Source organism: Mustelus asterias, chromosome 19 (assembly GCF_964213995.1).
Source record: "Mustelus asterias chromosome 19, sMusAst1.hap1.1, whole genome shotgun sequence".
Classification (NCBI taxonomy): domain Eukaryota; kingdom Metazoa; phylum Chordata; class Chondrichthyes; order Carcharhiniformes; family Triakidae; genus Mustelus; species Mustelus asterias.
The window spans coordinates 53,140,766-53,165,217 of NC_135819.1; the positions used below are offsets into that span (position 1 = coordinate 53,140,766).

At 43.3% G+C, this 24,452-nt stretch overlaps 1 long non-coding RNA gene across 1 annotated transcript in view; it reads right to left on the reverse strand.

Annotated features, from left to right (window-relative positions):
* Positions 1-1,117: 1,117 nt before the first annotated feature.
* Positions 1,118-24,452, reverse strand: part of LOC144507951 (uncharacterized) — a 102,457-nt gene continuing 79,122 nt past the window's right edge. Inside the window, exon 3 of the long non-coding RNA XR_013500181.1 lies at positions 1,118-3,872. This is a non-coding gene — a long non-coding RNA (uncharacterized LOC144507951). The remainder of the gene's footprint in view (positions 3,873-24,452) is intronic.

The window sequence follows — 24,452 nt, forward strand, 5'->3', positions numbered from 1 at the left end:
TTTGGAACATACTTTGTTGACTGTAAAGCACCTTGTGATGTTCTGAAGTTTTGAAAGGTGCTGTGTAAATGTAAGTTCTTTCTTTCTCTTATATCTATACATTCCAACAGAGTGTTGTTGGATAAGCAATTAGGAGTAAGAACACTGGCCGATGTTTCACCTCCTTCATCACTTCACTAGCTGAGATTATGCAATGGTCCTGGTCTATAATGCTTCGATGGCATACAACACAACTACTTTCCCAGCAGGTCTTGAGAGAAAAGTCAGCAATTATTGTGGAAATTTTACATAACAGAGATAAAATGAGCTGAATGCCCTCTTTTGCACTGTAGGGATTCTATGGTTCAATGGAGCAGGCTTGAGGGATTGAATGCTTACTTTTGCTCCTATTTCATATGTTCATGTCTGGCACACACACCACAGAACTCTTGGCTTTTGTGCTGCTAGATTCAATGGGGAAGATTTTCCTAGTTTACTATTTGTCACAAAAGTCATGAGTGGATCTAAAAGCACCCTCGGGTTCACAAGGAAAGTTATGGTCCCCTCTCATTTGTGAATTGGCTTCAATCTCCCCTTTCCCTCATGGCTTACCCTGAATTCGACAACCTGCCTCTGGTCCTGAGATCCTGATCTGCCTGAAGCCTGCCAGCTGTCTCTTTCCGTCCAACAAAAGGAGGTAAGTGAGGTTGATTTCCCATGGATATTTCCGATGGGAAGATTATTGGTGTCTCCAACCCTCATTTGACATCCCACCATAGAGTTAAAACCCATCCTGCTATTTCATAGAATCACTTGCAAAGTGTCCAATTACTTAAGAGGTATTAAATTATTTTTAAAATGCTTGCTAGTTATGGACCATTATTTTTCACAGGTGCATTGATTGGGCCAGGCTGACACAGCGAGAGAAACTTTGCACTAACTGGTAAACATCACAGTAAAGCTCCCTGCTTTCAGAGCTTAATGAGCACAGCAGAATCACTCTATTTTAATCCTTTAGGTCAGAGTCGATGCTCCATTTACAGAGTTTAGACTCCAGAACAAAGATAAGGAAGCAAAATGTTGTGATATTACTACATTGGCATTGAACTTCAGCTTAAATCCAGACGAATATAAATTAGCTGCAAAGTCTTTATTCCAGCATTAACAGGGAAAGAGAGTACAGAGGTCACAGCACATGTATATTTCTGCCATTATACAAATGTGCAGAGCTTTTTTTCAAATTAAAACTTGCTCATTATTTTCCAAAACTGAATATTTCTATGCATCATTGTGAATAAAACTAATGTTCTCACACTGAGTTTTCAAAAATTAAAATGGGTCTTAAAAAGGGGGCACACACGGTGGCACGGTGGTTAGCACTGCTGCCTCACGGCACCAGGGATCTGAGTTTGATTCCGGCCTCGGGTGACTGTCTGTGTGGAGTTTTCTCATTCTCCCCGTGTCTGCGTGGGTTTCCTCCAGGTGCTCCAGTTTCCTCCCAAAGTGCAAAGATGTGCAGGTTAGGTAGATTGGCCATGCTAAATTTCTCTTTAGTTTCCCAAGATGTGTTTATTAGGTTTAATAGTTGGATCAGCCGTGGGATAGGGCGGGGTGGTAGCCCTGGGTAAGATACTCTGTCAGAGAGTTGGTACAGACTTGATGGGCTGAATTACCTCCTTTTGCACTGTAGGGATTCTGTGAAAAAGGCAACAGAAAGCCAATTTTCAGTGAATGTTGTAAACCGAGATCAGAACAGAAGAGACATTCAGCCCATTATGTTTGTATCAACTCTCTGCAACAGAAACTCAGCTACTCCTCAGTTCCCCACCTTTTCCATGTAGCCCTAAAAGTTGTTTCTCTTCAAATGCTTATCTAATTGCCCTTTGAAAGCTCTGATTTTATCCACATCCACCACACCTTCAGGCACCAAATTCCACATTCCCACCTGTTTTGTTAATGGGTTTTGACTCGGGGCCGGATTCTCCGACCGTGCCCACAGTTGGGATCCTCCAGTCCCACTGCGGTGAATGAAGATTTGGCTGAGTGCCAAATTGTCCGTGCTCACTGGCAGCGGCAGTGGGGCATGAAGGACTGGAGAATTCTGGCCTACATCTCTGCTGATTCTTTTGCCATTCACCCTAAATTGGTGTTTGCTGGTTCTTGGCCCTTTCCACCAATGGGAACAATTACCCGCTCCCTCTACTGTGTCCAGATCCTTCGTGATCTTGAACACTTCTATCAATCTCCTCTCAATGTTCTCTTTTCTAAGGAGAGCAATCCCAAGTTTCTCGATTCTCATGTGGCTGGAGTTTCTCATGCCTGGAAGCATTTTCAGAAATCCTTTCTGCACCCTTTCTATATGCCTTCACACTCTTCAAAAAGTGTGGTACCCAGAATAGAACCCAATACACCAGTTGAGAATAGCCTTTTAAAATCTATGAATGTGAAACAGAATTTCTGTTTGCATTCTATGTCCAATTGTATATTGTACCTTAAAAATAAGACTGATATTTGTTATCAACTCTGCCAACACCAGTTAAATCAATAAAATACTTACTACTCAAATATAGCAACTTAACCTGTCAGCACAAATCACGAGTGCAAATAAGACATTGGTTGATCCAATGATCCCCTTTCCTCCAATTTTCACTGTGTAACCAGATATTCTGGCGATTCAGGGATTGGGTTCAATTCTCAAAAGGGATGGGCTGTGCTTGATGCATTAACAAGAAATAGCAGTAAATGAGTTAAAATTCAGAGGTTTTTCACAGATAAGACTGTGTTGGAAGGTCTTATTTTTATGGACTTAGCAGGAATTACGATGACAAATAATCTAAAATAACTGTTGTTACCATAAAGATTTCTGTGTAAATAGCACTACAGATGCAGTAAAAGCTGCAATAATCAGTACTTGTTAAAGAGTGTGTGGTTCATTTTGGTAAAGTTGGTGAGACACTTAACTCATCTATCTGTTCAGCATTTTTATGGCCACTACCACTCCGTAGGGTGGGGCTCAACAATCCGAGTAAACTGCTGCAGCAGTGAGAACCTAAAGTTCCCTTTGAACAATGTTATATACAGCCATGAGCACAGCAGGCTAAGCCTGCATGGCACCAAGCTAAACCTTCAGAACTACAAACTGTGATTTCAAGACATCAGTCTGAGCTTCACTGCGGCGATTGGTCAGATATTGTGTGGCTTCTGCTTGTGCTTTAATGGACACTGAGGCATTAAGCACCAATTGCTGCATCGTGATGGAGTCACGTCTTCAAGTATTCTCATAGAGTTGGCCAGGACAGGACAGGCTTCAAACACTGTGTTGGTATTGTTATGTATGTAGTTGGGGTTAATGTCCCTCTAAGAGACTGTGTCAGCTGACCCAGGATACAAGTTGCACCCAGGATGGAGCTTGGAAAAGTCAATCTTGGACTGACTGTGCTATTGTTAAGACATTCCACAAACCGTTCCTTGTTTGAATTATACTGACCTACCTTGTGTTCTTTTTATAGTCCACAATTAGGCTCATACATAATAAGTATAGAGTTGGACACCTCTGTGTTCCATTGTAGTGACATTGCCTTTTCTGACAGGCCAGTAAATGCACAAAGTATTTCTCTGTGTATGCCCATCGACATTTTGCTGTAGCCTGCCCACTTGAAGTCCTCATTGGCACCCTCCGTAGCAGAATTTGTATACAGTGTCGCCCTCCATGGCTGCAGGGCTGGTGATTAACGATGTGTCGATCCAATCTCTACCTGAAGTATGCACAGTGCCTATCTGAGCTGGTGGCTGTGACTGTGAGATTGAGAGATCATGTCCCTTCTTTGCTGGGTTCTTGTTCTTTTTGGACTTCAGGTTTCCACACCAATTTTTCACTGGTAGTTCATGAGTACCTGAAAGGTAAAGATACAAGAGTAGGATTGGCATGAGAGACAGCAAGGGAGATTGTGAGATTAAAGGGAAGTGGGGTATGAAAGGTGGATTAATTAGGAATATACCATCATCCTAAATTATTTCAGCCCCACAATGGCCAAGGCCTGAGTCGTGAGTACAAGCAGTACTTGTTAGCACCATCTCTTCTATCAGGTAAGGACATGGACCTGTGTGCCATCGGTTAGGTGCTTCTATTTCTGAGTATGAGCCACCTTGCCTTGCTGGAGAGTGTGCCAATGTGTGTGATGCAATGGGTTTGAGTGCTGTGCCTGTCATATTGACAGACTATGTGCATATTGTGAGAAGTGAGTGTGAGGCTGATAGCAGTGTTTAGTGTGTGAAGGTGAAATGAGGCTATGTTTCATAGAATCATAGAATCCTACAGTGCAGAAGGAGGCCATTTGGTCCACCGAGTCTGCACCGACCACAATCTCACCCAGGCTCTATCCCCATAACCCCATGCATTTACCCTAGCTAGTGCCCCTGACACTAAGGGGCAATTTAGCATGGCCAATGCACCTAACCCGCACATCTTTGGACTGTGGGAGGAAACCGGAGCAGCCGGGGGAAACCCACGCAGACACAGGGAGAATGTGCAGACTCTGCACAGACAGTGACCTAAGCCGGGAATTGTACCTGGGTCCCTGGTGCTGTGTGGCAACAGTGATAACCTCTGTGCCGCTCTGTTGTTGGGAATGAGTCATGCCTGATATAGACTATTGGAACATGAGTGAATGGAGCATGGTGAATGTAAGTCTAATGGTTCACCTGTAAGGATATGACTTGTGAAGATGCATCCACTGATTTTAACCACTCATGTTAGGTCATTGAACGTTTTGTGACATTGCATCCAGGCCCTCAAAGATAGATTGCCGGCATTGATCACAAGCACACACAAAATATGAGCAGGAATAGCCCACCAAGCCTGGTCCACCATTCAATATGATCATATCTGATCTTGGGTTTCAACTTCATTGTCACGCCTATTCATCATACCCCTAGATTCCCTGAGAGACCAAGTATTTGCCTACTCCAGCCTTAATTGTTTTCAATGACGGATCATCCACAACACCCTCGGATAGAGAATTTCAAAGATTCACAACTCTTTGAATGAAGCAGTTTTTCCTCATCTCAGTCCTAAATGATTGCCCCCTTATCCTGAGACTGTGCACCTCTCTTTTAGATTCCCCTACCAGCGGAAACAATCTCTCATCATCTATCCCATGAAGCCCCTTTGGAAATTTATAGGTTTCCATGAGGTTGTCCCTCATTCTTCTAAACTCCACAGAAGAGATGCCAATTTAGTCAATCTCTCCGCATGAGCACCTATTCCCATTGTCCTTGTATTGCCTGTTTGGCTGGTCTTCCTGACCCTTTTTGGAAGAGGATCTCTCCCCTCCTGTCCGCCTCCTTCTTTAAGGCCTCTGGTACTGTGTCAGAGAAACTTGAAGCACCACCTCGGGCCAGTTGTCCCATTTTCACGTCTGACTTTAAATAGGCTAACTCACAGTGCTACCTCACATGAACTTGGGGCGCTCTGCTGAGGAGTGCCGCAACTCGGCAGTGAACTTAGCATTGGTCAGCCTGCCGCCATCATTTAAACCATCAGGAAGTTTGCATACTGCGTACATCACTACGGATGGGTGCAGACTAATTATGCATCACAGCCCCTGGACCTGATCACCAGCCTCATCCAATTTTTTCCCCTTTGTTTCTTGTGACTAAAGCATTCCCCAAATAATAGTTATTTAAAAAAAATAAATGTCAACTTATGTTTTTAAGTTTATTTATTAGTGTCACAAGTATGCTTATATTAACACTACAGTGAAGTTACTGTGAAAATCCCCTAGTTGCCACACTCCGGCACCTGTTCCGGTACACCGAGGGAGAATTTAACATGGCAAATGCACTTAATCAGCACGTCTTTCAGACTGTGGGAGGAAACCGGAGCACCCGGAGGAAACCCATGCAGACACAGGGAGAACGTGCAGACTCTGTACAGACAGTGACCCAAGCCAGGAATCGACCCTGGGTCCCTGGCACTGTGGGCAGCAGTGCTAACCACTGTGCCACTATGCTGCCCCTAGTGAAAGAGTTAAGTTCCCCAAGAGTATCACCTTGCTGACTATGCATACTATGTGCAAGTGTGTGTCTATCTACAGTGCAAGTGACACATGCAATAAAGAACACAACAGTATCAGTCTGCCTGCAGATGAAACATGCATTTAGTCCACACGTCTGTTTCACTTTCCATCCCTGTCACAGCTGCGCTGACCTTCTATCCTAGAAGCCTGCAGTTCGTTCACTGCGCTGAACTTGTCGAGCCTGTGCCCTTCACTCTCCTGGAGATATTCCATTTCATCCACCTGCAAGCAGTTAGCTGATCAAACGGCACAGGGATAGTCTCAAATCTGAGTGCTAAATCATTGACAGATGCTGTTTTTTGTGTTTTGGTTTGACGGAGTAGTGAGTCATGTGACACGGCTGTAATGTCTGGCTGCTTGTGGATTGAAAGCATCAATGTGTGATTGAACCAGAGTGGCCGCTTTGCTTTTTAAGAAAAAAGAATCTCAGCATGCAGCGTAAGACAGCGTCACAACAAAATCTGCTGGGTTTCTTCGGAATGGCCACGGATTTTCTGATATGTTTTTGTTGAATTGCAATGTAAGGAGATCTGTTGTGAAAACCGGCAATGAAATTATAGCTCACTTTTTTTGTCAGATGTGACAGAGGCCTAATTCAGCTGTTTATCTTCTTAATTGCCATGCTCAATCTACACTTCACGTGTCGTTAATTGCTTTAGTGAGGCATTGCACCGGCTGTTATGGTCACATGATACGTGGAATGTCTTCAAAAGCAGTTCTGAAAATACTTCGATTGATGCCATTAATTCACATTCTCTATTTGGACAGATTCTAGTGAAGTAAATTAGTGCCGTAAACATACGCCAGCTATTGCCTAAGATTCCAATTGCAACTTTCTCCACAAAGACAATTGCACATCAGATACCAATAAATGTACTCCCCCACACTTCAAATTAACAAGATAAAAGGGAATAGCAACAATTTTTATGATAGATATGGCAGCATTCCCAAAAAAATAGAAGCCACACAGAAATCTGAGGTCAACTGCTATCCATATGGAATAAATCTGTGATATTAGATTTAGATGTTAATGATGTCTGCTTACAAGGTACTTTGCTTTTCCTAAGAGAAGGGGAAATAGGAATAACCTTTCCTTGACTCAAGTTTCATTCAGGATTCCTTTTTCTGCTGTTGATTTTTTTTTGTGAGGAACTTTTAACTTCCTGGAGCAACATCATTTAAATAAATAGCTCGGACATCGTTCCACTCATGGTGGGGTCATCTTGACACTGGGGGTGGGATTTTATGGTCGCATTCATCCTAAGGCCAGAAATTCCCACCTGAGGTCAATGGAACATTGCGCGATCCGCCCCCACCCGCTACAATTCCCGTGGCGGGCGGGACGGGAAAATTCTGCCCTGGGTCTGTGAGAGTGAAGAATGGGCAATATCGGATTAGCTACCAATCATACGTCGCTCCCAATCTTACTTCAGTAATGAGAAACCGGATCCATCTTGTCCATTTTAGGTGACAACTGTTAAGACCCAGGCCAGAAACTCCAAGGTGTTTTGTGAAGTTAGCCTAGATCCAAAGTTTTACATTTGAATTTGGAACGGGTGAGCATGCGGTGTTTCACTCCAGGTATGATTCAAGTGACCCACTAGGGAGCTTTTATCAAACAAAGTTTATTTAAGAATACTTAAATAAACTAAATATACTTAAATAAACCTAGATTTACCAGGATGCTACCGGGACTTGGTGGTTTTAGTTATAAGGAGAGGCTGGATAGACTGGGACCTTTTTCTCTGGAGCGTAGGAGGCTGAGGGGTGATCTTATAGAGGTCTATAACATAATGAGGGGCACAGATCAGCTAGATAGTCAATATCCTTTCCCAGGAGTAGGAGAGTCTAAAACCAGAGGGCATAGGTTTAACGTGAGAGGGGAGAGATACAAAAGTGTCCAGAGGTGCAATTTTTTCACACAGAAGGTGGTGAGTGTCTGGAACAAGCTGCCAGAGGTAGTAGCAGAGGTGGGTACAATTTTGTCTTTTAAAAAGCATTTAGACGGTTACATGGGTAAGATGGGTATAGAGGGATATGGGCCAAATGCGGGCAATTGAGATTAGCTTAGGGGTTAAAAAAAAGGGTGGCATGGACAAGGTGGGCCGAAGGGCCTGTTTCCATGCTGTAAACCTCTATGACTCTATGACTCTAATACAGTTAAAATACAATTTAAAAACTTAGCATAGCTTATACCAATTACAAGAATTAAACATGACACAGTATAACTTTAACAGCTAGCTATCTATGCTGTTCCAAATCTAACACCATCCCAAAGACCATCCCTTTTCTAGACTTGGCACAAAGAAAATCAAGTATGCTCAGGTGATGCTGAATTTTCAGCTTTTTAACACCTGCTGTGAATTGCTCCTTTGAATGTTGGATTAAACTCTGAGGCTTCCAAGTCTTGGAACTTTCCAAAAGCTTCTGGAGAGAGAGGGAGAGAGAGAAACACACTGCCTTCTCCCACTAGGCCCTGGCAGAAACTGAGAAAGTAAAACAAAAACTGGACTTTTCTCTGAAGCATCGCTATCGGTAACCACATGACGTATACTGTCAATCAATCTCAAATCAAGCCCCACTCAGCATTTCCCAAAGGACCATCAAACCATAGAACACTGCATTAGGACAGATTAAAATCAGACTGATACCCATCATATTGCTGGCAATTCACTAGCAATTAGAGGACACCGGTTACAGACATCTCAGTGCCAATAAAATGGTTGGACCTGCTTCAACTGCCTGCAGAGAAACATGATTAAAATACACTTCTTAAAGGCACAGTATTGTCACACAACACAAAGTTGGAATCACTTTGTTTGCCTGTTAGAGCTGAATTTGAAGAAAACTAGAGCATACTGGATAGCAGGAGGAAAATGGTATAGTAATGAAATAATATTGCTTCTTATATGGCAATAAAACTTATCTTCATGGTAGAACTTTGAAGAAGATAATAATATCCATAAAGTTATCCAAAGATATTATCAGTTCAGGAAGGGGAATTGTCTGGCTATCAAACCTTCTGATGACGTATATGATCTGTGTATTCTAAAAGTCAGCATGTAATTCTATACCATAGTATAATGATTTATATACAATATGGTAGCACAGTGGTTAACACTGCTGCCTCACAGCGCCAGGGACCTGGGTTTGATTCCTGGCTTGGGCCACTGTCTGTGCAGAGTCTGCACATTCTCCCCATGGCTGCGTGGGTTTCTTCCGGGTGCTCAGGTTTCCTCCCACAATTCAAAAGGCGTGCTGGTTAAGTGCATAAATTCTCCCTCAGTGTACCCGAACAGGCACCGGATTGTGGTGACTCTGGGATTTTCACAGTAACTTCATTGCAATGTTAATGTAAGTCTACTTGTGAATAATAAATAAAATTTACTTTATATATATAATATACATATATACATTTACATTTGATATTTCCATCAAATGTATATTTTTGACATCAATAAATTATTCAGAATTGTTGTAATATAGTTGTTTGGTGAATTACAAATAACTTCTTACTAGTTTGTTATTGCAAGACCAGTAGATCTCATATCAGATTGCTCACAGATTTATATGGTTCCTGGGAATTGCTTGACACAAAATGTCTAGACTCTAGGGTGGCCTTTTCTCATGTTGTATGTAGAGAACTGGAATTCTCACATGTGATCCGAGGTGGACCTGTCAGTGCTGAGGGTCAAGGCCGGTGAAGTCCGGAGAGTGGAGCAGCCGTATCTGATATCAGAGAAAGATGCAAAATGGGTTTGAACTATGTCCCACTTAGACGTCGATTCGTTATAGGAAGCCCCAGTATATTGGGCCGCAGTCCACTTATTTCAGGTCCTGCTTTGGAATCTATGAAATTTGCTTCAATGATCTGAGAGAGCACGCTGCTTCTTCCTGTTACAACTGCAGAATACAATCTCCATAATACAGCCTGTGTTTTTCTCAGTCTCCCTGGCTCCCTCGGGCCATTCGGTTTAATCAAAAAATGAAAATGTCACACGAAGAGAATTACTTTATCCTTCTTCAAAACTTCGTCACAAGTTGTCTTGTGACTCTACTGCGCATTATTTATTAAAATGTATCTAATTTTAAAAATCGCTGAAACAAAGGAAGAAGTATAACAAAAATCCCATGAGTTATGAAGCATGACCTTCAAACAACATCCAGCTAACACCCAACTTTAAAACATCTTGGGGCTTCGAGTGATAAAGTAAAACAGCTGTTTAACAGAGTACCTACTTCAGGGATTTGTTTTATACTTGAAAGTGTTCCTCTTGCTGACCGTACAAGCAAGTAAACAAAAAAGTCCTAAAAAAAAATTGAAAATGTAGCATTTGAATTCCCTTTTGGAAGAACAAGAATTTTTAAAGATCAATGAAAAATGAAGCTCAAATTCTGCATTAACCGTAGCTCTATAACACTCAACTCTCACAGTCAAAATAAAAAAAAGCCTTTCATCTCCTTGGAGTAGAAAATTGATACTTTCCTATGTTGTTTAATGTCACATGACAGCTGAAACTATTTCAAATATTAAGCGAGACGCCATTCAGGTCAATGTTAGAGACATCTGCTGCAATCATTACTCAAAAATGTGAAAAGTCTGCGTAACTGCATTGACCGATAATGTTTCTTTTGAAATCCTATTCAGTTATCACTGTAAATATTAACCAATTATCTAATGTCATCTTTTTTTCCTCCTTTTTGCTGTCACACATGCCAAGGTCTTAACAAATTGACTTATTAAAATGTTGCAAACCTCTTTGGTCAACCCCTCCATCCCCCTCACTGTTTGTCCACAGCACTTAACACTTTCAGGCCATGAGTGCCATCCAGGTGCTACATTTTCTTGTTGATCTGCTGGAAGACCAGCTCAACCTATCTGTGATAGCCAGCAATGTAATGTATTAGGAATTATTTGATTTGATTTGATTTATTATTGTCATAGAGTCATAGTGTCATGGAGCAATACAGTATGGAAACATGCCCTTCGGCCCAACTTGTCCATGCTGACCAAGGTGCCTTCCCAGCTAGTCCCAACTGCCCAAATTTGGCCCATATCCCTCTAATCCTTTCCTATCCATGTATTTATCCAAATGCTTTTTAAATATTGCTTTTGTACCTGCCTTGACCACTTTCTCTGGCAGCTCATTCCATGTACGCATTGCCTTCTGTGTGAAGAAGTTGCCCCTGAGGTCCCTTTTACATCTTTCCCCTCTCACCTTAAACCTATGCCCTCTAGTTTTTTATTCCCCTTCCCCGGGAAAAAGACTATGGGCCTGATTTTACTATTTTGAGTCTAAGTGCCAAATCTGGGCGTCAAATAGATCCGCGCCTGGAATCCTCTTTCCAGTGCGCCCATACGCGTTTCGCCAGCTCCGGTCCGATTCGCACTGTGGGCGGGGCTTAGCGCTGGCAGACCGATCGGAGCTCTGAACTGCGCATGCGCAGTTCGAAACAAATCTGACAGAGCGCGCCCAGGCGCGAAAGAAAAAAAAAGCAGAAAGCGGAGAGAGCGGCTCTCTGACGGTCATCCTCTGGTCGGGGGCGGGGGGGGAGGGCGGAGGAGGAGGGGGGACGGGACCCAGATCATCCTCTGGTCTGGGGGGGGCGGTGGTCTGCTGCCAGTCTGCAGCCGATCCCTCCTGCCAGAGTGGAAGTGCGGCCATGCCATCCCACAAAACCTTCAGGATGAAGCGATTCCTCGCTAAGAAGATGAAGCAGAACTGGCCGATTCCACAGTGGATCCGCATGAAAACCAGCTACAAGATCAGTACATGTCCAAGAGGAGACACTGGAGAAGGACCAAGCTGGGCCTGTAAAGGGATACACCATCACTGGTACACTACCAGCCACAGATTACTCTTCCCTGCAGGGGCAAGAGAATGGGAGAGATGGCTGTGGCTGGTAGTGTACCAGTGATGGTGTATCCCCCCCCTGACCAGAGGATGATCTGGGTCCCGCCCCCCCCCCTCCCACCCACCCCCCCCTCCCCAACCAGAGGATGACCTGGGTCAGAGAGCCGTTGGAGGCTCTGACCCCGCTCTTTGGAAGCTGCAGCGATGACTTCAGACTTTTATTTTGCAGGTTGCTTACAGCGCGGATGCGGAACGGGCCAGAAGACGGTAAAGTGGGATTTGGCGGTAGAGTTGGGCGCGCGGTTAATTAAGTCGATTTAAATGCATGCAAATGCATTTAAATCGTCGGGCCACCCGATTCGGGCGCGGGCCGGACCCACGCCTGAATTGGGAGTTGGTAAAGCCGCGATCTGCTCGGAATCGGGTGCAGATCGCGGTATAGGCCCGACGCCCAACTTTACCACAAAGTTTTGGTAAAATCGGGCCCTATGTGTGTTTGTTCTATCTATGCCCTTCATGATTTTATACATCTCAATACGTCACCCCTCATCCTCCTACATTCCAAGGAATAAAGTCTTAGCCTGGCCAATCTCTCCCTATAACTTAGGTCCATTAGTCCAGGCAACATCCTCGTAAATCTTCTTTGCACCCTTTCCAGTTTATCAATGTCTTTCCTATAACAGGATGATCAAAATTGTACACAATATTCCAAGTGCAGCCTCACCAATGACTTATACATGTATTGGGATACAGTGAAAAGTATTGTTTCTTGTGCACTATACAGACAGAAACAAACCGTCCATAGAGTACATAGGAGAGAAGGAAAGGAGAGGGTGCAGAATATAGTGTTGCAGTTACAGATAGGGTGAAGAGAAAGCTTAATATATAATATGTAATGAATATATATAATAATATATTTAAAAGTGTGATGGCAGCCAGGAAGAAGCTGTTCTTGTATCAGTTGGTACATGATCTCAGACTTTTGTATCTTTTTCCCGACGGAAGAAGGTGGAAGAAAGTAAGTTTGGGGTGCGTGAGGTCCTTGATTATGCTGGCTGCTTTCTGGAGTCAATGGATGGGAGGCTGGTTTGTGTGATGGACAGGGCTACGTTCAGAACACTTTGTAGTTTCTTGTGGTCTCCTGACAGAGCAGGAGCCATACCAAGATGTGATACAACCGGATAGGTTATTTTCTATGGTGCATCTGTAAAAATTACTGAGAGTCATAGCAGACATGCTGAATTGCCTCTGCAGACTCGTCCCAATACACCAGGTTCAGATACAATGTCATGGACTGTACCATTAAAATAAGGGTGCTTCAGGACCAGGATCGTTTGGCTTGATTGCAGAATCGTCGTTTGATCAGTAAATCCACCATTCGACTAGCTGTTTTCGAAAGGCAGCGTAGTTCAATGGACAGAGCGCCCAGGAGGCACACTAATTGACTAGTTTATCCACATTGTTCTCTTGTAATTCAATGCTCTGGATCTTAGAATGACAGCAAATCAATTGAATACTAAGTGAGTTTACTCAATTTTTTTGCAGAAAATGTTAACTCTTTATTGTCACAAGTAGCTATGAGTATTTTTGTTATTGACGGATTTGGGACAATTTCCCAGGCGGCAGTGGGGGAGGGGGAAGCAGAGAGAAGCCGTGTGGGTCCTTTTGGGATTGAGATGCAAGTTCAGAAACTTGTCAACTCAGTGCTGCAGACTTGCTAGTCCAATACCTGTAACAAGCAGGTACACAGCCAGGGAGATAGGCATGTCATTGAGAACCTGCATCTTCCCATTTGGTTCTAGATATCTCTGTTGACCAAATCCCTGGTGAGTAGCCAGTTCCCAGCAGGATAAGCTATAAATAGCTGACTCCAGACTGATAAACGGCTTTAGTTATTCAAATGCTTTGGATCAAAAAACTTAGACAGCATGGTGGCACAGTGTTAGCACTGCTGCCTCACAGCATCAGGGACCCGGTTTAATTCTTGCCTTGAGTGACTGTCTATGTGGAGTTTGTACGTTCTCCCCGTATCTGCATGGGTTTTGTCCATGTGCTCCAGTTTCCTCCCACAGTCCAAAGATGTGCAGGTTAGGTGGATTGGCCATGCTAAATTGTCCCCTAGTGTCCCAAGATGTGTAGGTTAGAGGAATTAGCAGGGCAAATATGTGGGGCTATGGGGATAGGGCCTGGGTGGAATGATCTGTCGAAAAGTCGGTGCATTCAATGGGCTGAGTGGCCTCTTTCTGCACTGTAGGGATTCATTTAATGAATTAGTTTCCCAAGCATAGCATACGATTCACTGCACTATTTACATCCCATAGTTTTAAATAATCCCAACTAACAACCAATGGAAGAATTGTATTCAGATTTTGTGTTGGTTAACTTTGTTTTTCTCAATATTCTCTTTTTCTTCCCTCCTGCAAGATGATTCATACTCGAGGATAGTTTGACAGCTGCTGGAAACCTTCCATGACTTCACCAGAATGCCATTCTCAATCTGTGTAGGCATAGACATGCAGACTGAACTCGACCCGATCCTCACTTGTATCCACATGTAAGTACTTCCAGCAGGATTCATTGGTTAGCAATCATCTCTAGCCCCCCATTAATCCAAACTTAATACCATCAAATGCACATGCTGCTTCAGAGAAAATGTCCTGCCTTAAGTACTGAGGGAAACGCCAACTAAATCCAGCCACTTACGAAAGTGAATCATCTGTCTTCCTCACAATGTAATCTGAGACTTTGCTGTACAAAATCCTCAAATAACACAAAACAGATTCTTCTACTTAGAAACAGGCGGTTTGATAATCAAAACAGAAATGCAAGTTTCACCTCACTATGGAAACTAGCTTTTATCTTTGAAAATCATGTTCTCAAGAGCATTTGGGATCATTAGCTTCTTTTCTGGGGCATCAGGAAAGAAGTTGGGTGGGATTTTCCAGCCCTGCCCATCGGTGGGATCTTCCGGTCCCGCTGAAAGTGACCCCCTGTGGCAGGTTCCCAAGTGGCGTGACAGGTGACCCACACAAGACATCAGCGGGACCAGAAGATCCCAATCCCATTGATGGACAACAGCCGGAAACACACCACAGAAGCAAGGGGAGGGGGTTTCACCCAATGTTTTCTTCATAATGAAAATAGGATTTACATATATTGGCCTTGTGATCTCGTCGTTAATGAAGACTGTGTAGCTCCCAAGCAAACCTGTACTTCAGTTTATACTTCTTCCTACTGCTTTCGATTATGTGTGCCGCACATTAATTGGTATTTATTTTATTTATATACTGTGTAATGTAATTAATTATTTTCTCATGTGTGAAATAAATTAAAATAACAATACAAAATAACATTTCTTCCTCTCCTCCAGACAAGGTACAAAAGAAAACATTTCTAAGCCATTCAACTGCATTGTGTGATCTGTATTATACTTATTCCTTGTCTAATATTACAAACCTTGAGTTCACAGCTTATTAGGGATATATTGCTCACATAATCCTCTAGTAGCTGCCCTCCACAGGATTTGGATATATCTGGTATTAAGCAGAAGGATGATGGGGTTTTTAACTGTCTTAAGAAGGGAAAGCTGGGAGAATTTTTAGTTTTTAGAAGCAAGTTGTTTCATTTTATATTTATATTTAATACATTCTCAGCATTACCTAATTTACATGTCATTCTTGTCCATTTGATCAATCATTGCATCTTTCAGGATTTGCCATTTTAAATTCTCCTTGGTTGATGTCAGTTATACTGGAATCTGTAACCCATTAACTATTACGCAGGCCTAATTCACTGTAATTTATCTTATGAATTATTGGGTAGTTCTGTTCTGTATCTCTTCCTTTCACACTCAGCTACTTTCAGGTTAGTTGCTGATGATTTGGTGGAAGATTATGGGGGCTTGTACTGTTGCTTACCGTTGGTGAACTGTACAGTGTGGCCTTGACACACTGTGAAGACCATGGTTCTCATGTTGACTGCTCTGTTCACTGCTCGCAGTCATGGGTGCTGCAGTTGCTCTCGCCTTTGGCCTGCATAATGACAGGGAAAATGAGCAGACGTGACACGAAGGAAGATACACTGCTTGAGAAGAGAGGAGGAGGAGGGAAAGAAGGGTTTTAACAGGAGATCATGTCCACTCAGGGTCTTCAAGGAACAAATCTTCTATCTCAATTTCAGCAAGGAACAGTGTGTGTGATGTTTCCATTTCACTAAGGAGGTGCTCACTGGAAGCTGTCCCTTTTGTGGAAAGTCTTTAAGCATCAAAGCAGGACAAGGACAGCATTGCCAGTGGCTGTAAAATGTGCCTGTGGCCTTGGAAGTCTTTACATGGGCTACTTCCAGGCTGGAACATGTGACATCTCCAACAGTTTGTCAATCACTGTGATATAAGAGAGGGCACTAACATTTTGTATGTAAAGGCAGGGCATACATTGCATTCACTCTTTCGAGAGAGAAGCAGGCATAATGAACATGTGGCTTGATCAGAAATGTGAGCTTCCCCATGGTGCAGGGTATCATTAATTGCACGCATGTGGACAGCATGTATAAATTCAGAGATATAGAACATAGAACATTGTGGATCCAGAACTGGCTTGCCTGCAGAAGGCAGAGAGTGGCTGTGGAGGGGTCTTTCTCTGCATGGAGGTCAGTGACCAGTGGAGTGCCCCAGGGATCTGTTCTGGGACCCTTGCTGTTTGTCATTTTCATAAATGACCTGGATGAGGAAGTGGAGGGATGGGTTGGTAAGTTTGCTGACGACACCAAGGTAGGTGGTGTTGTGGATAGTTTGGAGGGATGTCAGAAGTTGCAGCGAGACATAGATAGAATGCAAGACTGGGCGGAGAAGTGACAGATGGACTTCAACCCGGATAAGTGTGTGGTGATCCATTTTGGCAGATCCAATGGGATGAAGCAGCAGTATAATATGAAGGGTACCATTCTTAGCAGTGTAGAGGATCAGAAGGACCTTGGGGTCCGGGTCCATAGGACTCTTAAATCGGCCTCGCAGGTGGAGGATGCGGTCAAGAAGGCGTACGGCGTACTGGCCTTCATTAATCGAGGGATTGAGTTTAGGAGTCGGGAGATAATGCTGCAGCTTTATAGGACCCTGGTTAGACCCCACTTGGAGTACTGCGCGCAGTTCTGGTCACCTCATTACAGGAAAGATGTTGAAGCCATTGAAAGGGTGCAGAGGAGATTTACAAGGATGTTGCCTGGATTGGGGGGCGTGCCTTATGAGGATAGGTTGAGGGAGCTTGGTCTCTTCTCCCTGGAGAGACGAAGGATGAGAGGTGACCTGATAGAGGTTTACAAGATGTTGAGAGGTCTGGATAGGGTAGACTCTCAGAGGCTATTTCCAAGGGCTGAAATGGTTGCTACGAGAGGACACAGGTTTAAGGTGCTGGGGGGTAGGTACAGAGGAGATGTCAGGGGTAAGTTTTTCACTCAGAGGGTGGTGGGTGAGTGGAATCGGCTGACGTCGGTGGTGGTGGAGGCAAACTCGTTGGGGTCTTTTAAGAGACTTCTGGATGAGTACATGGGATTTAATGGGATTGAGGGCTATAGATAGGCCTAGAGGTGGGGATGTGGTCGGCGCAACTTGTGGGCCGAAGGGCCTGTTTGTGCTGTGGCTTTCTATGTTCTATGTTCTAACATAGAATAGTACAGCACAGAACAGGCCCTTCGGCCCACGATGTTGTGCCGAGCTTTGTCTGAAACCCAGATCAAGCTATTTCCTCCCTATCATCCCGAAGTACTCCATGTGCCTATCCAATAGCTTCTTAAATGTTCCTAAAGTTTCTGACTCCACTACCCCTGCAGGCAGTCCATTCCACACCCCAACCACTCTCTGAGTAAAAAACCTACCTCGGACATCCTTCCTATATCTCCCACCATGAACCCTATAGTTATGCCCCCTAGTTACCGCTCCATTCACCCGAGGAAATAGTCTTTGAACGTTCACTCTATCTATCCCCCTCATCATCTTATAAACCTTTATCAAGTCTCCTCTCAACCTCCTCCGCTCCAAAGAGAAAAGCCCAAGTTCCCTCAACCTTTCCTCGTAAGACCAACCCTCCAAACCAGGCAGCATCCTGGTAAATCTCCTTTGCACACTTTCCAGTGTCTCCACATCCTTCTTGTAGTGAGGTGACCAGAACTGCACACAATATTCCAAATGTGGTCTCACCAAGGTCCTGTACAGTTGCAGCTCTTAAACTCAAACCCCCTGTTAATGAACGCCAACACACTATAGGCCTTCTTCACGGCTCTATCCACTTGAGTGGCAACCTTCAGAGATCTATGGATATGTACCCCAAGATCTCTCTGTTCTTCAACATTCTTCAGAACCCTACCTTTGACCCTGTAATCCACATTTAAATTTGTCCTACCAAAATGAATCACCTCGCATTTGTCAGGGTTAAACTCCATTTGCCATTTTTCAGCCCAGCTCTGCATCCTATCTATATCTCTTTGCAGCCTACAACAGCCCTCCACCTCATCCACTACTCCACCAATCTTGGTGTCATCAAATTTACTGATCCACCCTTCAGCCCCCTCCTCCAAGTCATTTATAAAAATGACAAATAGCAGGGGACCAAGCACTGATCCCTGTGGAATTCCACTGGTAACCGGTTTCCAGTCCAAAAATTTTCCATCCACCATCACCCTCTGTCTTCTGTTAGATAGCTAGTTACCTATCCAATCGGCCAAACTTCCCTCTATACCACATATCCTTACTTTCTTCATAAGCCGACCGTGGGGGACTTTATCAAACGCCTTACTAAAATCCAAGTATAAGACATCAACTGCACTACCTTCATCTACACACTTAGTTACCTCCTCAAAAAATTCTATCAAATTTGTGAGGCAAGACTTGCCCTTCACAAATCCGTGCTGACTATCCCGGATTAAGCTGCATCTTTCTAAATGGTCGTAAATCCTATCCCTAAGGACCTTTTCCATCAACTTACCGACCACCGAAGTAAGACTAACTGGCCTATAATTACCAGGGTCATTTCTATTCCCTTTCTTAAACAGAGGAACCACATTCGCCACTCTCCAGTCCTCTGGCACCACCCCCGTGGACAGTGAGGACGCAAAGATCAATGCCAAAGGCTCTGCTATCTCATCCCTTGCCTCCCAAAGAATCCTAGGATATATTTCATCAGGCCCAGGGGACTTATCAACCTTCAGTTTATTCAAAATTGCTAGTACATCTTCCCTCCGAACATCTACTTCCTCCAGCCTATCAGCCTGTGACACCCTCTCTTCCTCAAAAACATGGCCCCTCTCCTTGGTGAACACTGAAGAAAAGTATTCATTCATCACCTCTCCTATCTCCTCTGACTCCATGCACAAATTCCCACTGCCGTCCTTGACCGGCCCCAGCCTCACCCTGGTCATTCTTTTATTCCTCACATAAGAGTAAAAAGCCTTGGGGTTTTCCTTGATCCGACCCGCCAAGGACTTCTCATGCCCCCTCCTAGCTCTCTTGAGCCCCTTTTTCAGCTCATTTCTTGCTAACTTGTAACCCTCCATCAAGCCAACGGAACAGAGATATATTGCAACTCAAAAGATTCCACTCCCTCAATGTCCAGCTGATGTACTATCATACTCAGTGCACCATGCACAGTGATGCCCAGTATCCTGGCAGCAGCCATGATGCCTTTATTCTGCACTAGTTTTCCATACCATCAACATTTCAGCAACCACACAACACTAAATTGTCGTGACAGTGGGTATGTTACAATTGAGCGGAATGTGAGGTTCGTGGATAAGTTGGTGGGATATGATATTTGAAGATATATTCACTGACCTTGACTACTCATGTAAGATCATTAAACTTCTACTGCATCCATGTCCTTAGGGCTACAATCTTGGGTTTGCTTGCAAAGGTTATCTTTTCTCAGTGCCTTTGCCATGTCTGTCTGGAGAACCTCTCTGTCCACTTTTGATAAAACACCCCTCTTCTATTGTTCAGGTTAAAGTGCCCAGTACTGCACTGATTAACATGAAGCTCGGTCTGTGTCATGCTGTGCCATTCGGGTGTATTTTTCCAGGTCAAAGTCACTTCTAGAATGACTTCCATAAGCTGCTGCAGCCACAATGCACCTCCTCATTAAATTTTAAAAACTTTAGAAACTAAAGTTTTTTAAGTTTATTAATTAATGTCATGAGTAGGCTTACATTACCATGACAAGGAAGTTACTGTGGGAGTGGAGGCTGGTTTTAAGTCATGAAGGCAAGTCTGATCTCTTATATAAAAGAAAATTACTGGGAATGTTGGAATGTGAAACAGACAATGCTGGAAAATCTCACCAGGTCTGGCAGCATCTGTGGAGAGAGAATAGAGCCAATGTTTCGAGTCAGCATGACCGTTCGTCAGAGCTGAATACAATAGAAAATAGGGTGATATTTATACTGTTAGGATGAAGGGGTGGGTGGAGGGAAGCGGGGAGATTAAAAGTTTGAACTCTTGACAGTCTCTCATAAGTGCCCCAGTGTGTGGCTACTCAACAGCACTGTTAGCACTGGATGTGCCTTGCAGTCATTGCAAAGTTGCAGTTTGCATGCTGCCGATGTTGGAAGCAATCGGCACAAATGAATTATACATCAAGCACTCTGTGCTTGGTTTTGTATTTTGTGCTGGCAGTGGGATCTTCTATGTCCATCTGATAGCTTAGATGAGTTCATGGTCTAACATCTCCTCCAAAAGACTTTGAGCAGATTTTCAACTTGCTGCTTTGGATTGCTACAAAGCGCTGTGAACGTAGCCCAGTCCATCACGCAAACCAGCTTCCCAACCATTCACTCCGTCTTCACATCCTGCTGCCTCAGAAAAGCAGTCAGCATAATCAAGGACCCCATGCACACCGGACATACTCTCTTCCGTAGAAACTAGAAGCAGGAGTAGGCTATTCGGCCCTTCAAGCCTGCTCCGCCATTCATTTTGATCATGGCTGATCATCAAATTCAATTTCCTGATTCCCCCTTCCCCTATATCACTTGATCCCTTAAGCCCCCAGAACTATATTTGATTTCTTCTTGAAATCAGATGACGTTTTGGCCCCAGCTACATTCAGTGGTAATGAATTCCATACATTCACCCCTCTCTGGGTGAAGGAATTTCTCCTCATCTCAGTTCTAAAAGGTTTACCCCTTATCCTCAAACGATGACGCCTAATTCTGGACACCCCCACCATTGGGAACATTCTTTCAGAATCTACCCTGTCTAACCCTGTTAGAATTTTATAAGTTTCTATGAGATCTCCTCTCACTCTTCTAAACTCCAGTGAATATAATCCTAAATGACTTAGTCTCTCCTCATATGACAGACCTGCTATCCCAGGAATCAGCCTGATAAAACTTCATTGTACTCCCTCTATAGCAAAGACATCCTTCCTCAGATAACTGCACACAATACTCCAGATGTGGCCTCACGAACACCCTGTACAATTGCAGCAAAACATCCCTATCCCTATATTCAAATCCTCTCACTATGTAGGCCAACATACAATTTGTCTTCTTTACTGCCTGCTGTACCTGCACACTTACTTTCAGCGACTGACGCACGAGGACACCAAGGTTTCGCTGAGTATCCACCTCTCTCAACTTACACCCATTCAAGTAACAATCCATCTTCCTATTATTGCTACCAATGTGGATAACCTCACCTTTATCCACATTATAAATGATCTGCCATGCAGATGCCCACACACTCAGCCTGGCCAAATCATGCTGAAAGCATTTCTGCATCCTCCTCACAGCTCACCCTCCACCCAACTTGGTATCATCTGCAAATTTGGAGATAATACATTCAGTTCCCTCTTCCAAATCATTAATATATAACGTGAGCAGTTTGGGTCCTAGCACAGATCCATTTGGAAACCCGCAAGACACTGACTGCCAATCAGAAAAAGATCCATTTATGCCAATTCTTTGCTTCCTATCTGCTAACCAGCTTTCTATCCATCTCAAGACATTACCTGAAATCCCATGTGTTTTAACTTTACATAATAGTCTGTTACATGAGACCTTGTCGAAAGCCTTCTGAAAATCTAAATAAACCACATCCAGTGGTTCTCCTCAGTCAAATCTACCAGTTACATCTTCAAAGAATTTCAATAGATTCGTCAAGCCTGATTTCCCTTTTGTAAATCTATGCTGACTTTGGTACCACTACCTTCCAAATACTGAGTTATGAAATCCTTAATAATGGACTCCAGCAACTTCCCCAGTAGCAACGTTAGGCTCACTGGTCTATTGTTCCCTGTTATCTCTCTACCTCCCTTTCTGAATAGTGAGCTTATATTAGATACCCTCCAATCTGTAGGAACCAGTCCAGAGTCCAAAGAGTTTTGGAAAATAACCACTTTCTTCCATCAAGAAAAAGGCACAAAAGTCTGAGAACATGTTCCAACCGACTCAAGAACAGCTTCTTCCCCTGCTGCCATCAGACTTTTGAATGCTTCTACCATATTTTAAGCTGATCTTTCTCTTAACTGCAATTAAGTTAAGTTCTGTACCCTATCCTTTCCTTCTCCCGTATGTACACTATGAACAAGGAACAATACTTTTCACTGTATCCCAATACTTGTGACGGTAATAAATCAAATCGAATCAAATCAAATTTGGTGCAAAACTGCATTTGAAGATTGGTCACCCATAACAGAAACTTCCCAATTTTCTTTCAATTGATTTGCGAGTTGAAACTCTACCCCTGTATCTTCAGTAAGGCAATACTCTTTCTATCCTGCAGTGATGTGCTGCTTAGATCAAAAAGTCCTGAAATAGGGCTTGGAGCCACAACCTTCTAAAGTCAAGAATACGACAAATGGAACAATATTGAGCAACAGAAGTATTACATTGCTGTCTACGTTTTGATTTAATGGTTATCTCTTCGAGACCCAATCATTGCGCTTCATGACTTTGTCAGCCAGCTAAGTCAAAATTTTGGAGCCAGTTTTTCCTGCCACATGTTGTGAAGTTTGTTTTTGGTGCTCAGAAAAATAGTCTTGTGAGGGCCTCTGACACACAGCTTTCAAATCAGCACAGACTCTGTGTTACTTCAGTTTCTATTTGGCTGACAGCTCATACTTGGACCGGGGCGTTTAGATACTCAAATTTCAGGATGTTCCAATAACTGTTTTGCAGATACAAAAGTTCTGTGCAATTCAAATGTTCAGTGAAGGGATATTTCATAAATCCCAATGGACAATGGAAAAGCCAGGAGAAAATCTAGGAACAATTTACAGGACGGTAATCCAAATGAATAAGTGTTTAAAATTAATCCATGTAAGTTGTAACTCTATGATGTAATTGGAACTAAAAGTGGTAAGTCCTGAAAAAAACATGGGGGTTTTCCTGCTCTCTGGCCCAACTGTGGGTATTTCCCTGGGGTTGTACTGATTTCCAGCAAAAGTTCTGATGGGAAATCAGGAAAGCCTCTGTAGAATTTCATCAATTGTACCTGAAAATGCAGATAAAAGATGCTCTCTTGTAATTAGAGCATAGTAATGTGTGATTCAGTTGTTCATTATTTGATTAACAAAAGGACTTTATAGTTTCACAGACTAAAAGAATGATTACAGAAGAAGGCCATTCAGCCCTTTGTATGTGCTGGCTTTCTGGAAGAGTCAGTTAATCTGACTCACCTGCCTTTTCTCTGTGGCCCTCATTTTGTTTTTCTCTCCGATAATTATCCTTTAGTCAAAATCTGATATGATCCTCTATTATTTCAGTTTAGGAAACCTGGTCGGCATGGACAAGTTGGGCTGAAGAGCCTGTTTCTGTGCTGTACATCTCTCTGACTCTATTTCCAAACACTGAGGATCTTTTAAAGGTGGGAGGATAGTATAGCTGCTAACAGCAGTTATTGAGATCTCAAGGCACAAACAGGGACTCCTGAAGAGTCATTAAAGAAAGCTGAAATAATTTTGGGTGAAAAAAGTTTGAAGTGGCCTAATACCACAAGTACTTGGATGGGAAGATTCACTTCAAAACATTTTCCTGTCAACCAATCATAAAAAAGTACATTTTCCAAATCCACACCATGTCACCCTATCACCATCCTCGAATGCACAGCTAGAGAAACCAATAATTATATTCCTCAGGAACAAATCAGCACACAATTAATATGTGATATTAATAGGTGATGAAGTGGAGATGTTCGAGAGCTTCACGTTCCTAGGTGTTCAGATCACCAACAATCTGTCCTGGACCCTCCATGCCGATGCTACAGTTTAGAAAGCACACCAACGCCTCTACTTTCTCAGGAGGCTAAGGAAATTTGGCATGTCTGCTATGATTCTCACCAATCTTTACAGATGTACCATAGAAAGCAACCTAACCGGCTATATCACAGCTTGGTATGGCTCCTGCTCTGACCAAGACCGCAAGAAGCTATAAAAGGTTTGTGAACGTAGCCCAATCCATCACGCAAAACAGCCTCGCATCCATTGACTCCGTCTACACTTCCCGCTGCCTCGGAAAAGCAGCCAGCATAATCAAGGATCCCATGCACCCGAGACATACACTC